Here is an 18,239-nt window from a genome sequence, read left to right as displayed (position 1 = left end):
CGAGAAATCTGTGGATAATAAGTGAACCGAGGGATCAAGTAACGTTACTGTGTGGGAGGTTGCCACGTCCAATCCGGCGCTGCCTGAGGATGCTGGACGAAGACTCGAGGTGCTGTTGCTTCCCTCTGTTGGGGTTGGAATGTCGGCTGCGGCACTTGTGTCTGTGTGTGTTGCTGCCCCGCGCTCTGTGATCGGTTTCCCTGTATTGGTTGGCCTTGGAAATCATACTTAGAATGACATTGATTAGCATGATGATGCCCTTTTTGGCATACAGGGCAGTACCCAGGGGCTTGGTGTTTAGCCCCTTTATTCATAGCCAGGCAATTCTTTTTTAAGTGACCTGGTTTGCCACAGCCGTAACAAATTACGGTGCCTGACGGACCACTTACAGCTGCAAAAGCAGCAGCCAAAACCTCAAATTTGTGATCCACAGTGCTGATTCTATTGCAGGCTTCTATCATTTCAATCAATGTGGGGTTTGGATTAGGAAGAGATTTCAACAGTTTTTTGCAATCTACATTAGCATTTTCCACAGCTAATTTCAATAACAATATTTCCCGTGCTTCCACGTTATCCACCTGACTCTCTAAAGCATTTTTTAGTCTGTCAATAAATTCCATATAGGACTCACAGGGTCCTTGAGTAATAGTTATAAAAGCTTTCTGTGGCTTTTGTGAGTCAGGGATTTTAAGAAGAGCCTTTTTTGCTTCCTCACGGACTGCTTCAAGAGCCTCCCGAGGGATATCCCGAGCGTGAGCTGCCAGATCAGAGTGCCGACCTGTATCAGTAAGGTGTTCTGTGTTCTATGGTCAGCACAGCCATAGCTGCATTGCCTGAAGCCCCCCTCCCCCTCCAATGTGAGTCCCATAACGCGTATTGAGTCGGAGTTAATAACAGCCTCTCTAGAGGCTTAAGATCATGAGAAGTCATAACATATGTATCAAATACAGAAGACAACAGACTCGCAAAATAAGGAGAGGAAAGCCCGTGCTCGGTAACAGTGCGACGCACTGTTCCTTAATTACTGGAAAAGACAAAGCCTCCCACCGTGTCCCCCGACCCTGATAAAGCACGGGGGACACTATTGTTTTAGCAATATCCAGGTCTCCTTCTTTCAAGGCTTGGCACTTTATGCTAGCCCACATTGTGTGGGTCAGGGGGGGTATAAATCTGGCTCTTTTTCAGGGTCCACCAGTCCCAGATCAAAGGGGTCTTCCTCTTGGGGGTAACCCGTGGCAAAAACCTTCATGGGGTCAGGCGGTTTCGGATCCTCCGGCGGTGACAGAGGTGCTGTAGGAAAGTTTCCTTCCCCCCACCGCTTTCTCTCTGTAACCTTTTTCCTGTGCTTTCAAAATCTTAAAAATGCTTCTCCACCATGGGAGCATGCACTGAACTCCAGCATGCCCCGATGTAGCTGCATCCCATAACTTTACCCCCACATCCTCCTAAAGTTCTCGCGTAAAAATATTAGATGCAGTTAAAGCGGGAACTTTCACCTGTACCCATCTAAGGAGTGCCTTGAGATCATGCCCAGGAATATTCTTTTCATGCTTATTAAGGAGAGCTTTCATAAGCATAAGCTCATATACGTCTCTTTCGGGGGAAGACGCCTGAATCCCCATGTTTCCCACAGCTCACCTCTAAATTCCAGAGGGACTTTTTTCCAAATCCTGCTTCCTTTCAGCAGCTCATTCAACGTGCTGTGGGACTCGCAGCCTGCCGCTCAGCCTGGCGGTTCATAAACCCACCATGTCGGGGTCACCAATTTGGCACGATGAGTGACGGGACACTGTTTGATGCAAACAAATTTCGATTTATTTTACAGAAGCACGACTTTATATAAATTTTCAGAAGCTGCATGTTTTAAACAGATTGGTTCTTTAAGCTAAGCATTGCATACTAGGCAACCCCTGATTGGTGGTTAACTACAAACAAAGGACACTTTAAGCAAGTGTTTACAGTCATCAATTAAACAGCAAGGTGTTACCTCTCCTTGGTGCCATCCTTGGTGCCATCCGTCCCCCACTCCCCTCCCCTATCTTCTCCCGGCATGACTCATCCTGTTAGTTGTGTCTATTCACACTCCTTGTCCTCCCAGGGTTCGTGACCTAAAAGCTCACGCACATTCCCCTCAGCTAACTGATTGCCACGCATGGTCCTAATTTCCATGCCCGCTCCTGCAAGTTGGTGCCACCTAAATAATACTTTAGAAGTGTGGAACATTCAGCTTTGTATTCCAACTGTTCTTTGTGCATGTTAATGCAGGCATTACAATAAGTTGTATTTGATTCTTTAATACTTAAGCATAATTTCTTTTATAAACATTGTTTATTTTAAGAAATATCAAGCACATAATGTGTAGAACTAACACAAAAATGTAGTATTTTTTTAGAGTACTTAATATTGTAATGCATGCTCCTGAAGCAAGTATGCATTATTTTACAGTTATTGCAGTAATATTTCAAATTAACATAAGAAAACCTGGTTCTATTCCATCTGTTATTCTGTCATAATTGACCTGATCATATGCAGATTGTCTCCAGTGTAATGTCTCTGGTTTCCAAGAGGCAGCTGTGCTCTGAAGATCAATGATGTATATATACTATGTTGACAGGTCTATCTGATGGTATGCTATAAGTTTCTGCTAAAATGTTATTGGAGCTCTGTAAATTGAAACTGTTTATTCTTGTCTTCTATTGGACAGGACAATATTATCTGTAATTCAGGTCAGTGTAAATGAGCTACCATCGGAGTTTACACTAACATTGTGCTTTTTGCAAATAGAAAAATCTTTTGAACTTGCTTTGAATGTGCATTAATGACAGAGAGGATTAAGAAAAGAAAAACTGATACTTTGTGCATAAACCAGTCCTATTTAAACCATGGGAGCAGCATTAGAATTATGGCAATACTTTAAAAAAATCTGTGGTATTAACGTTGTATATCTTGACTGATCATTTTTGCTTTTCTTTATATCTGCTTTATACAGCTCAAAGAAACTTTTGGGATTCTTTAAGAATAATTTGCAGATGTATCTATATAATCTATAGCTGTCTGTCTCTATTACTAACATATATAATTGCTTGTTTTAAATGTAAAGGAGGTAATGTTTCAATTTAAGGATACTGCATTTTCAGTATTACTCAGTGAGACAATTTCTGGCAGAGGAAAAATTATAAATGCTGATGCCTGTTCAGGACAATTATAACAATCAATTATAGTAGCTTTTAGACTGGTACTGTAAACAAAAAAACCCACAATGAGTCAAAATGATAAATAAGTAAAAGTCCGATTCTTTCCTTGTAACAGAGCTGCTTGAAGACCAATTTGAATTTACCCAAGTAGTATAAAACTGGTATAAATTAATTAAGAAATATTTTATGCTTTCTAGGGGTTCAGTCCTCTTGCCTGTCTTTCAGGCAGAACTCCTGTGTGCATCTGCTTTTTGAATGACCAGTTTCCTGGTGTTCTGTTGCCCAGTACTTAGATGGCGATTCCAACTGTTGCAATGGCAGCATGTAACTATATAACTGCACGTCTAAATAGTAGGTTGTTATTAGCCATTAGGCATTTTATCTCTGTTGATATTTATTAGACATCTTTAAGCCTAATGGAGATTTTCTGGTCATCCACTGGAATCATAAGCACAGTGGTGTGGTGGGCTGGCCCCAGCTGGCAGCCAAGCACCCACACAGCTACTCATTTATCCGGTGTCTTCAGTAAGATGGGGGAAGAAAATAGGAAGAACAAGAACAAGAACAAGAAAACTCATGGCTTAAAAAACCCCATGAACATCAGTCAGAAATTACTGTTGCAAGCAAAAGGGATTCAGTTCAGGGAATTTAACTTAAAACATTTGATTACCGATGGATATTGGGAAATAGAGACAAAAAACATTTAATCTCTTAGTGAAAAATGCCTTTCCTCTCCTTTTCCCAGGCTCAACTTCACTTCAGACACCTTACCTGCCACTGTCCTTGTCTCCATTCCCTTGGTAGTGCTGCAGGTTACACTAAGTCCCTTAGGTGAGGCAACAAGTGGTGCTAGCAGTTGGGGTCTTCTCACAGAGGCCACCCATGAAACCTCCTTCTACCAACCCTTGCCACATGAAATCAATAGAACTGGTTTCATTTTTTTCCTAAAACACTGCCCTGTGGGCTGCTATATAACTGCACAGAGTAAACTCAGCCCAGAAAATAGCTCAGAGCTCTTGTACCAGTCTTCCCTGTCGTATGCTATTACTTAATGCTCCCTGGATAAATGCGCTCTCTAAGAATTACCATTTGATACAGGTGACTACACCTCCAGAGCCATGAACCACTGCCTGCTGGGCTGCAAATGATTATTAATGAGTTACAGCAAGTAGGCCATGATTTAACTCCTTCTTTCAAAAAAAGTAATTCTAATGAGCTCAGTGAAAATTTCTCTGATGTCTAAATGTTAAAATAGAAACCTCTAGAATGGAAAAGCTCATTTGTGGTTACTGTTTTTTAATTTTTAAAAGGCTTTGTCACTTTCCTCATACCCACAAGCACTGTATTTCTCTAGAGTGATTTCTGAAGCCATTTCAACAGTCTGTACTCACTAATCTTAGTTTCACTGATAATATTCTCTCCTCCAGCACTGAGTTAAGATTATACTAATGCCTATGTAGCGGTTAGTAAGTACATTTCACTGATTTCACAAAACATTCTTAATCCCACTTTTTAGGTAGCCTTAATGTGTGCACAAACTGGTTTCTGACCATTGCCCTATTTTTTGTTAATGTAAAAGAGTAAAAAAACCTGCAAATGGGAAGCTGTAAAGAACTAATGCTCTGCTGTTTAGAACATTTTAACTCTGAACTTCTGATGACACAAAGTATCAGCCATGCTGATGTGTGGGTAAAAAGGTGAGGCCATCCAGCAGTGACATCAAATGAACAGTGCCAAGAAATGTCTCACATCCATGTTAAAACCAGAGTGGGTGCCACCTCCTGGTGCACACTTAACCCCTGCACACAACAAAATATGGTTAATATGACTTGAAGAGTTTTTTTCCAATACAGAATAATTTATAAAACACAAATCTTATAAGACAATATATGAAACAAACATCAGTGCTCTTAGAAAACTGGTGTGACTTTGGCCCTCCAATCTGATTCCACTTTGAAGAAGAGAAGCTGAATCTAGGTGAACTTGGATTAAAAAATGCATCTACACAATTTTGTACATAAAAATCTCTGAATAATTTACACTCTAAATTATCTAGTATGTTTGCAAATGAGGTAATTGCACATGTAGATCACTAGTTAGATACCTTGCTAGCTGCTGTAATTGTAATAATGATCAGGAGTAGGTCCTACATACAAGTTTTTGAGCACTGGAACTGTGAATTCTTGACAAAGGAAAAATTTCAGATGGTGCTTTCTGGACCCCACTACTTCTTAAATCTGTTTTAAAGTTAGACGGCTAGTTGTATCACCCCACTTCTTTACAGGTTCATAGGATAAGTAGATTTTATTTGGGAAAGAGACCAGAAGGAAAATATGGCGAGATGGGATCTAATGTGTCAGTAAAACGCTCAAAGTTAAAATTACTGTGTTTGAGTTTTGAATATTATTATTTACCTATAAAAACCTTGGAAATATATGTGTTGTTCTTCAATACAGAATAATTGCACCATTTTATTTCTCAAGATATTATAGTCTAGATTGTTACTGATGTAGAAATTAAAACAATGTTTTCTTAAATACTGCTTTTTGGAGTGCCCATGTGCATTCCTGAAGACAGCATTTGCTGTGTATCCAGACAATAAAACTGAAAACACAGTGTCAGTGTAGACTGCCTTTTGTACATTTTTGGGTTTTTGAAACATAGAGCTTCGGTTAGCATGATGTTATATAGTGATATTAGACAGTTTGCCTGTGGACAGACAAATTCATACAGGGTGTCTATGGACTGTCTCTGGCTCTAGGGACTTTACTCAAAACAGTAAGGATCAAATAAGCTGATTTTTTAGTAGTCTGGTCTTGATCAAATGGACAGTAAATGATTGTGTCTAATTGCTTAAATCTGATTGCTTATATCTCAAATTTCATTTGAGAACCTATGCAATTTATTTCCATCTTAATATAAGGAAAATTGTACATGAAATGCAAAAGAAATGTACATTGTTTTAAATTTTATAAGTTTAGCTAACCAAGTACATTTAGCAGAAAAGCTGTATTCAGTGTTGCTATAGATAAAGGAATTTCAAAGAAAGAGTTTCAAAGCAATAATAAAAATTAGTAAAAAGTTCATATATTCCAATACATAGAAAAAAAAGTTACAACATTAATTTTGTGTCTGTTTGTATCTTTGAAAAGTTTATGACTTCTTTGCCAGGAAGATTCACTTCATTAGTTCAGAAGCGTGTCAGGAGCTATGCAACCCTTGCTAAATCATGTCCAGCAACAGAACTCACTGCAGCTGCTATTAGAGCATGTATGGTACATGTATTTGGTATAAAAGAAATGGAGAGTTGAAAGGAACATTGTGAGATCATGTTATCTATCTTTCTGCTCTGAAATAGTATTCGGTATACGTAGATCATCTTTGCTACTGTTGTTTACTTTGTACTTTAAAAACTTCTTGTGCAGATTTTATAAACTTTACAGGCCATACTTCTTCTGTATTTGCAGTAGGCTTTAACTTTTTACCAGTGGTCCCAGAAGAGTTATTTTTCCACTTTCTCTATAGAAAACTAGTTTCCTTTGGATTCAGCTAGACTACAGATGCAGCCTCTCCTCAACATCCAACATATTTTTTTCTTCTATACATTTGCTTAAATTGTTACCAGTTACACCCAAAGATAAATGGGTACTTCAAACAATAGCTTCCTAGAATCTGTAAATTAGAACAGCTGTCATCAGTGTCCTACGGATAACATTCTTGTTAGTACACCCCACAATGGGAGTTGCCTGCCATGGTGATTAGCAACATCATTGCACTTTTGACTCGTACTCAGTTTTATCTACACAACTTTTAGTTCCTTTTTGCAGCACTTCAGCCCAGTCAGTAATTACTCTTTCTCCATACTTGCATTTGATACCTCCTTTCCAAATGTAGGTCTTTGCATTTATCTTTACAGTATTTCATGTGGCTATCTCAAACTTAACAAAATCTGTTTTGATCCCAGATTTGCTTTCTAAGCTATGTACAATACAACACGAGTCATTATTATTCTTAAATCTTTTTAATGACACTTTCTATTTAATTTAGTTACATAAAAAAGTAATGTTTCCCTCTAACTAATCCAGTAGACCTGTCATAAAGAAAGCTGTTTAGTATGATTCTTTTTTTCCTGATGAATTCACATTTTCTGCACTTTTTATAATCTTACTAATTTTCTACTTCCACGTGAATTACTTGTAATGACTCATTCTAGCATTATTCTATGAGCTGAAATATGGAATGACTGGCTTTCATCATTAAATATTAATGAAATATTAAATACTAAATATTCCTTGTCTGTTTCTATACTCTTAGTTTTCGGTAATGTTAATTCAAAAATAAATTACTTAGTTTCTGAAGTACGTTTCATATATATATTTATATCTTTAAAAAAGGAATAGAAAAGCATTTTTTTAATTACATGTGTTTAAATTTGGTTGCTTTGAAATTTCAAAGTTTCTAATAAACATAATTTTAAACATAAGTAGTATAAAGTCATGTATTATGCTGTTATGTGTTAACAGAACTATCTCATCATCATGGAGATTTCATTCCACTCTTCCTTTTATAGCTTCTTATCAGTCATCCTCCAGTATGTGAGAATATGGTGGATGCTCAACATACAAGGTTAAGTGTTAAATTTTGCTGTGAAAACTTAAGAATATTATAAACAGAACTGAGGGTTGTATTACATAAATTGTTAGTAATAATAGATGATGATTAAAATTTCAGAATGAAGGATTTCACACCAGGAAGAATGCCGGCATAAATTAATTTTAGCCTGCACCTCAGTGCTTTCTGAGGCTACTATTCATCTTGTTCCTTACCTAGCTTTTTTTTTCTTTTCTTGTTTTTTTTCCCTCCCTTTTTTCTTTTCTTACTTTTTTCTTATTATATTATTTCTTTATTTTCTTTTAAATTATTAGGAAAGCTGAGTAAGAATCTTCCCCTCACCTATGAAAACATTTGCTAATCACTAAAGTTCGATTTTCTATTGAAAACTACCAGGCAGTAGTAGTTGGTCCTTTGATTACTGTGCTTTGTAAGGCAAATCTCTGTGCTGACTGATACTGATTCTCAGCTGGGCCTAGTATTTTCCAGGATCCTAACTGTACCTATAGGGACCCCTTTCCCACCACCAGCACTGTGTATTAGACCTTGTCTAATTACCGTAGTGTGTGGCAGGATCTGCCCTCATCACGAATGTTTCCTGTGTTTTTACTTCAGGACTGTCCCTCTCCTTTCCTTCTGATAGCATATGCACAGACATTGATGGCTACTTAAAAAAGAAGGGTCTTCCTGGCAATACATTCTTTCCTTTTGCATGTTCTGCACACTTTTCTTTTGCCAGGGAATCTGTAGATATTGTGTTCAAATTGAATTCTGGTCCAGTTCTGGCATCCAGCCCTGCCTTCAAGGAAACCTTATTGCACTGATTAGCAGATTGTCCAACACCCAATAAACCTCCATCTCTTAATTTGCTTTATTATTAAAGTGAGACATTCTATGACTGAGGATGTACTGCTAAGGGCAATAATCATTCTGAGAGCACCTCCCAGTGTGTGAAATTGTAGGTAGCCAAATTTATAATTAATGCAAAGCAATCTTCTTGGAGGCTGCTGCCCTTCCAGCCAGCTCCCACTGCCCTGCCAGCTGATTAGCAGTGAGCACAAGTACCAAATGAACCTGTGTTAAGTTCATTTTGGATGGAAGCTGCCCTTTTTAGAGCTGAAACCAATCATTACCTATGCATTGCATTTATTCTTGGTATGTGGCTGCACTAGTAGATAGCTGCTGGATGTACAACATTAAGTTCCTGTGGCGTGTGGCATGGTGAACCTTATATTTGGCTGGTAACACAGGAACAAAGAAAACAAATTGGCGATGGCTGTGGAAATAAGACAGCGTCTCTGGGCACACAGCATTCCCTTGAGATAAAATACGGGTTTTTTGGTGTCCCAACATCTGCTTGAAAAAGGAAATGCATTCTGATCTAGGGAGAGTTTATTTCCTGCCTCTATTAAATGAACTCCCATTATAAAGCAAGCTGAGGGCTTCTCAGTGTGGCCAACAAATAATAAATGACTGACTCAGCTGGGGAGATGTTTCTGTCATTGAAACTGAAATCAGAAAAGCACATACAGGTCATTCCCTTCCACCCTGTAGGTCTCTAGAGGGCCTGGCACATGTAATATTCATTGGCCTGCTGGGTGTGGGCAATGGACTGGGCAAGGCACTTCTCCAGATCATCTACATTTAAGTGGTTACATTGAGAAAATTAAGAGCAAAATAGTATTTCTGGTGAAAAATACTTCTAGTAAAGTCTGTTCTCAGATTTTTTTTTCTGATGTGGATAATTAGCCTTATAGGCTTTGTATTATATTTTTCTACTTATATATATTTGTCTAATTATAGAGATAATATTTCTGTTATAAACTAATTATATTGTACTATTATCCAGAATATTCTAATTATATATAATATTATCTAATTATGCACATTTATAATGCATATTTTTTGGTTTTTATTTTTCTAATTTCTCAATATGTGGGGTTTAATGTAAATCATTCGTCCATTTGGCTCTTGTACACATAAGAAAACACCAGATAGCACTGTTTGTCCATTTCAGAGAGGAAGCTTATTCATATTTGTTTATATTAGACTCTAGAAAAATGGCTTCTATTTACAAAAAAATTCTCTCTTTTGTGTCTATTAGTACTACATGTGCAGTGTACATCCAAGGCTACCCTTTTTCTAGAAGCATACAAGAGGAAATTGAATGAAACAAACACTGACAAATTAAATGTACTAACATAGCATAGCTAGAATCTAACAAAAAGTTTGGTTGCTATGTAATTTGAAAGTCTGGAGATTTCTTTGTAATTAATTCATAAAATATTTTCCTGAGTTAATGCATCTATACATAAGTTATTGCTATATACTGCTTGGAAATATGACAGATCATTAAAATGTAATGAAGATTTGAAAAAGTTCTACTGACTTGCAGGTTAGTAGAAGAGCTTAATTCAGGTTTCATTTGCTCTTCCTCCAACCAAAATTGAAATGTAATGATGTAGAAACCCTCAGGATCCTTGTTTTATCATGGCATGCTTTGCTGCTTCCCTTATACATTGAATTATTCAAAACTAATTTAGATGGCTCTAGCAGGTTATCTGCCAATATGCAAATAGGATAGATGGTTTAATATTTGTGTGACATCTATCTTCAGCTAGTAATTTTACATCAGATAATTTGTATCCCTTGCTCTTAACCTTACTGACAAGAAAACAAATTGTATGATGAAGGAAAAATACTGGGCTGACACCCACTGTTTTCAGCTGCAGCAACACAGTGCAAAGTAGGTTTAGCAGTCTGTACAAACTACATTTTTCTGGGGGAAGGGTGGGGGAAGGTATGTAAAATGAATATAAAAGTAAATCCTGGTTAATATATGCATACAGAAACCATCACTATACAGGGTGTTTTTAGTGGAAAAATTCAGCAGTGTAAGCGTTTAGAATTCAACACACATTCTCTGAAGGCAAGTGAGAATAATGTACACACAGTAAATGAATGCAATGAACTGAGGAGTACTGTAAATGTGGTTTGGCTGACTATAACTTTTGAGGAGTGTCTAGAAAAAGAAAGGCTGATCTTTTATATTCTGCATAACTGAACAACCAGTGAAGATGCCTTCTCTTACTGCACTTCTGTAAGTGCAGCAGCCTTTATTTTGGCATACTGATGGATGCCAATGGGAATGGGAAGAATTGGGTGCCTTTCCACTCATGCTGAGATATATGGAAAGCTGAGACATATCCAGAAGATGTTAATCTGTTTAAAGGACAAAACAAGAAAAGTGCAACTGTATTTCTGCATGTAAAAATATTTTTATTGTAATATATAGTAAAATATAAAATACTGTAACATTTTTTTGAGGGAAGGGAAGTGGGAGGAGGGAAGAGTCAATAGGGCCAATGGCTTTTTTAATTTGTTTTGTGTGTTTGTGTATATATACATAGATACACATATATATACATATGTATATACTGATATACATACACTGAAATACTTCCATAAATTGTTAATTAAATAGCAATATCTAATGTAACAGCACTTACTAGTTTTATGGGCGTGGCACTTGCTATTGTTTATAGCTTGCTTATAGCTGCATGAAGACACAAAGTTGAAGGGAATAAATATTTCTTTATTATTTGCTTTTCTTACTTTGGAGAGCTAACTGTGTCAATCATTGATGAAGTCTAGGGACAGAAGAGCTAATTTCATCTAGCTCCCCAGAAACTATTTCATTTATGTAACACAGATATTGGATTTAAAGCAAACATATATTAGTATTTGCTATGCTATAATTCACATATAAATTTGATGAACAAGACAAAAAAACCCCCAACCAAACAACCCCCAAAAGAAGGATAGTTATTACAGTTAGCTTTGAAACTGTCAGGGCTTCTTTTCATTGTCATTTATGTGCATTGGTATGCACTTGTTTGAAACCACAATAAAGATGTAGATATTCACTGTGTGTGCAAGTTGGATGAAAGCGGGATGTGAAGGTAGAGCTGCACAGCTGTATAGCTACAGTCACAGCTTTAAGTTGTCCCAATGATGGGAAAGGCAAAGGAATACATAACTTTTAGACATCCCTGATGGAAAACTGGCTCAGATCAAGTGTTGAAGTATTTGTAGTTGGCACTACCTGCAACTGTTTGGAAAATATCTGCCTTTTTTCCTAAACCATCTTTTTAAAGTAGCATATGCTGTAGTTCAGCTGATGTGAGTATAAAGTAATGAGAGTAACTTGCTTGTCTATGCCAAATGTTTTTTGAATAAAGCTAGTCATAAGCATAAGGTCATGCTGTGAAGAGGTCTTCTGCTTTGGTGTGAAGCAGAAAATCACAATACAGGAAGTTCAGAATAAGAAAAAGAAGGAGAGAGAAATAGTACTCAATATAAGACAACCATATGGAATATGACAACAGATAGCAGGCACTATGACAAGCAAGCTGTATTATTTCTGCTCTCTGTCCTGGTAAGAGAAAGCATCGAAAGACACAAAGTGACAGGGAAAAGAAGATAAATGGAAACAATAAACACTAGCCAGACAGTTGTTTTCTTATATATGGCCTTTCATATATTTTCTAATAAATGCAATAAACCCCCAAAACATTACAGTCTATGAATGTCTGTTAAAATGTTTGGCTGGCAGTTTAGCACCAAATTTTTTTTTTGAGATCAACATAACCATAAAACACTTTCAAAAATCAGTTAGAGGAAAATGCTTTTATTTTCAGGGCAGTGGAGTTGATGATACCAGTTCACACCACTGTGTCTGCAGAAGATATATATACGGATTCACATCCTATGAATGTGTCTCTGACTCAGTACATTAAACAAGTAATTGAGATTGACTGTTCATTCAGCTGAGTCACAATTAACCCCCCAAAAGTTAAATTTACCTGATATCTCACATTTCAAGTAGGATAAGTTGAACTGGTGCAAAGCACTTGAGTAAAATTCCTGTATTTGATGATGATGGCAGTTAATCCATGAAAATTGTGGAGTCAACAGCAATGTTAGATACATAAATAGTCCTCAGATTTAGTTTACTTTTACTGATATTGTGGTGCTAGAAATAGGAATTCTATTCTATAGGTGCTGCACATCAATGTATGGCTCTAAACGAACTGCATACAACCTTCATTTTATCTTTAAGGTCCTTTTGCCATAGAGGAAATCCCAATTTAATTGCCTAATGAGTAGCATGACAAAAATATATATTTAATACCCCTGTTCCCCCCCCCCCCCAAAATACCAAAACCAAAACCCCCAAACCCAACACCAAAAACAAAACAATAAACAACAGCAAAAACAGGCAGATGTAATGGAATGAAACAGGTGCAACTCACAGAATTTACCTTTATTTCTTACTGGAGTACATGCCCTTTAAGTTCTTCCAACTTCCAAGCTTATGAAATGTTCAGCCTTTCTACAGAAGAAATAACAGCTTTGATGTGGTTGATGCCATGTTAATAAATATTGATTACAGAACATGTGTGACAACTACAGCAATTCCACAAGTTTAAAAGTTGGAAAATAAGTTGTTCTACGATCAGATTCACCAGATGTTGTTTAAGAAACATTTCTGGTACATATTATATCTTCTCCCAGCTCTGTAAAAAAGAATATGATAGCTGAAATAAATACATCTTCCTTTGAAGTAACCTACCAGATTTTCCTGTTTTCTTGGCTTGTGATATTTGAAAATAGCCAGAAAATGGTTCCTGTAGTTCATTTACCAGCTTCTATGAAATGCTGCTTTCTGCTGAGAAATTAATATTCTTATTTGTCACTGGTTTACTAGAAACATTATACAAAGAAATGCTTTGGTTTTTACCCCTTTAGCTGTGTACTCACCACACTACTGGGATCCCAGAGAAACACTGAATATAATCTTCCCTGGATGACCCAGATCAAGGGTGTGTGTGTGTATGTGTGTATACATATATATAATTTGCATTCATTTTTTTCATAATGATTTTTCTTGTTTCATTGTTCTTCACTTACTCTATTGCTTCAAGGTCCTTCTGGTGAATACCATTTGAGGTGCTCCAAAGCACTTCTATGGTGCTCCATTCCTGCTTGTTCTTGTTCTGTGGAAACCAAGTTCAGTGTGACACATGACTGCTTGGATGTGATCAGTGGCATAAATATAGTTAGTGTGCTGTCTTCTCAACCCTATAGGATAGCTTATGATTTTAGGAAAACATTAACTTTTTGACAGATGTATACCTGAGATTTACCTTCTTCCCATTCCTCAGGAATTATGGCAGGACAAAAAGAAACAACTGTAATATTTGCTTCCACTTAGGACATAAGACAGTAAACCCATGTTTATGCTTGTCTTGCTCTGAAGACTACCTCTTAAAATGTATTTCTCTTAAAGCAGGGACAATAATGCACTGAAGAAATACTTTTTAACTTCAGAAACCATAAAAATGAAACAAGCAAGGAAGTATTTTAAAAAATCATGTAATTCAGAGAAACCGTATTTTTAAATAATTTTCATATTACTCTGATTGACACTAGCTCAATAAGCTGTTCTTTAATTCTTGATTAAAATATTCTTGATCTTATTTGAGATTTCAGATACTAAATAAAGAAATAATGTCTTATTACATGAACATATATTAGCCCATTAATTGTTACTGGATTCCCACCAATAAACTACTGCCAGTGCTGAGGGAGCAAAAAATCCTAAAACAATCAACTGCAACCCAAAATATGATTTTTTGAATTATGATCTCTAGTTACTGTATATAGGTCATAGTTGTGCCTGTAATTTATTTGTCATCTGTGAAGTTTCTTTCATTTTGTCCTTCGTAGTGGAAATATTGGTTGACTTTTCATCTCCTTCTGTGCTCCATCCATTCTGAGCTTTTTTTGATGGAGAGAAGCCTTTACGACATTGTTAATCGCAATATATCTTTTCTTGCATCACTTCTTCTGACTAGGTTTCCTCTGTAACACAGAAAAGAAGTAGACCTATATTAAAGAGATGCTACAGAATTAACCCCACCAAAATCTTAATGGAACTAGTCACATTCTACTTTTAAATACTAGGCCTTACTCCAGCCTAAAACTTATTTCAGAATAGAACTAAAGTGCAACATAAACTTGGCAGTGTTAGGCTGCTGTGTTTTTAATTGCTGCAAATAGAGTACAGTAGGAAAATAATGTTCTATAATAAACTTTGTAAAACACAAAAAGTAGAGGGAACAGTTAATATTCCCCCTAATAGGACACACTGAAGTCATCTTCATTTTGAACTATGTTGACCCGTTACAAACTGCAAGAATGAGAATCTCCTAATTTAATGTAATCCATCCTACTTTACTTGAAATATTGGAAGATATGATGGGTGTGGCTATAACTCACATCAGTTTGGGGCTCCTGCCTACAAGAAAGACAATGAGATGCTGGAGCATGTCCAAGGAAAGGCAATGAAGGTGGTAAAGAGCCTAGAGAACAAGTCTTATCAGGAGCAGCTGGGGGAAATGGGGTTGTTTAGCCTGGAGAAACGGAGGCTCAGGGGAGACCTTATCTCTCTCTACAGCTGTCTGAAGGAAGGCTGTAGCAAGGTGGGTGTCAGTTCTCTCCTGTCAAGTAACAAAAAATAGGACAAGAGGAAATGGTCTCAAGTTTCACCAGGGGACGTTTAGATTGGATATGGGGAATAATTTCTTCATGGAAGGGATTGTCAAGCATTGGAACAGGCTGCTCAGTGAAGTGGTTGAGTCACCATCCCTGGAGGTTTTTAAAAGATGTGTAAATGTGGTGCTTAGGGACACAGTTTAGTGCTGGACTCAGCAGTGCTAGGTTAATGGTTGGACTCAATGATTTTAAAGGTTTTTTCCAACTTAAACAATTCTGATCCTTCAATTCTAAATCTTCTGATAGCAGGTTTAGCTAGGTAAGACAATCTGGTTTTGATTAGAAAGGTGGTTTCATTTGTTTTTTGCTTATTTGTTTGTTTTTTCCAGAACTTGAACCAAGTACAAATGAATATCTCAAGAACACTTCAAATAATTTAGATAACTTACAGTTCAATTTATTTTATTGCTTTTAACTAGATTCACAAATAGGAATGTTACAATCACACCTTAAAGCAGTGGTCATCTCATTTTACACTTTGTATGATTCTAAATGCATTGCTATATATTTGAATAAAATAATTTCTCTCTTTATACTGGTGTTTCAAAAAATGTAGAAACCTAAAGCTTCTCTAAAGATGTTTTGGGCTCATCTTTGAGTAGAAAATACATGTTAAAATCTTGAAACTTTTCTCTTTGCTTCTCATTACCTAAGCCAAAATACCTACTCTTTACTTCCTATGTGATTACTCACTTCATGGAATACTCTCAGGGAAACTCCTGGCCTTGTGGAATACTTTGGGATCAATCTGTGATTAAGCCTTTGTGCATTCTATTTCCATGATTTATTAAAAACTTTAGAGTTTGAGTTAAAAAACATTAAGGGTTGAAACTTAAGGCATAGTCTTCTTGTCAAGATCAGTGAGGTTTCTGACCAAGCTTTCTCACAGAAAGTAGCTTAACACCTCTAGAGAATACTAGAAGTTCAGACTGATAGCTTCCTATGTCTAACATATATTCTACATTTCTTGTCATGGCAGAAAGTTGTGAATTAGTAAATAGGAAGCAAAAGACTGAAAAGGCAGAATGTCTGAACAGTATGATGAAGGATGAACAGTTTTATCTGTAATCAGAAGTGCAACCTTGCTTTCATTTGATAAGACATTTTAAAATGGTAAAAAAATGGTACAAAGTAATGATTTCAAGATAGACTTTAGAACAAAAGCTCTGAAGACATTAAATAAGTGTATCACATATATTCTTTCATGTATTTCTTTAACACATTTTTGAAGAAAAGATATTAATATGTAAGTTCCTCTTTTACTACAATCTAAGAAATATTTGATGTGCATGTTCATAACAGGTAAGGCAGTCTTCTGCTAAAATCAACAGAACTGTTTTCATAGAGAATAATGAGAACTTGCAATAGAACATTGTCTTATCATGAAAAATTACTCTTATGTTACTTTGTGACTGCAGTACAAAGGGTATTAGCTGATGCTGCCGAAGGGAAGCCAAGAAAGGAAGTCTTTAATACATATCAGAGTTTGAACCATGAGTTCTAGTGGGAAGTACAATGCACCATATACTGCTGGGAAATGTAGGTCCATAAAAGCTCCAAGTAACCTTAAGAGAGTTGAAAATAATTAAGAAGGACAGTGCCAAATAATTCTGTGATAGGCTGCTGCCATAAATCTTCAGAGAATAACAATTTCAATGAACATTTTTTTTCCTGTATTAAGATATATTTCTGATGGATTTATCTTTGGAGATGATAAACACCCAAAAGTGGTTCAGTGGTTCTGTAAGGCAAAGATATACATATTCATGAATAGGAATCTTGAAAAGGCTGCGATTAGGCATGGACTTTCACACCTTTCTTTATTATACAAACCATAATTTGGGAGCATTGTAATTGGACTGTCTCGTCTTTGTGGAGAACACCCAATGTAACCAATTACAGCTTAAAAGGAAGTTTATCTACTCCTGTATAAGATGACTATAAATTCAGTGCACATACAGGAGTAGTAGGAAAACAGTCTGACCAGATTAAGGACAGTGCCTGTGGATCCCATTTGAAGGTGTTACCACATGTCTTGATTCAGTGTCACATGACCATTTGTAAAGTTATGATTGTGCCTTTGTATTTCCACTTGTAGACTATGCTTTAAATATCTGTACTGTAAATAGAAGTTTTAACTAAGATGAATAAATTTACTCTCATTTCATGTGTTCTGCAGGAGGCAGGGTGATAGTCCAAAGTAAGCATGTGTATCCTGAAGGTGTAAGTAGGGAGTCCAGGATACAGAAGTACCAGGGCTACTTGGATACTTTGTGGTCCTCTGAGCCCTGTACTTAAAATTTGATGGTGGATGTAGATTGGGAATAATTCTCACATTCCGTGGTGTAGAAGGGGTGAGAAAGTGAGAGAAGTTCAGAGCAGTCATGTGTGGATTTGTTTGGCTTTCCTTTCTCGTGAACAAAAATTTACATGGTAGATTGAGCAAGTGATATAACCATAAATTTATTAAATAAGTTATACCATGATAATTTAAGCTCTGTTATATTATAAGAAGAATAATTTGGATTAAAATATCAATTTTAAATGGAAACAATAAAATTATCTAGAAGAAAAACCAGGTAATATTAGAAAAAATAGATGAAGAGTTCTCCTTTAACTGTATCTCTCTGCTTGCAGTGGTATCTAGATGTAATGACTAAACAGGGTTTCTGTCTATATCACATTTGATACCAGTGCAACCATGACCTTTAGCACAACAGTTCCACTATTCTGGATAGAGTTTTATCAATATTAAGATGTTTTTTATGCAGAGAAATGGGGTGCATCTGTTGAGCTGGAATGGCACAATGTCAG

Source organism: Falco rusticolus, chromosome Z (genome assembly GCF_015220075.1).
Source record: "Falco rusticolus isolate bFalRus1 chromosome Z, bFalRus1.pri, whole genome shotgun sequence".
NCBI classification, from domain to species: domain Eukaryota; kingdom Metazoa; phylum Chordata; class Aves; order Falconiformes; family Falconidae; genus Falco; species Falco rusticolus.
The sequence above is the reverse complement of the archived record's forward strand: the minus strand, read 5'-3'. Positions refer to the sequence as shown.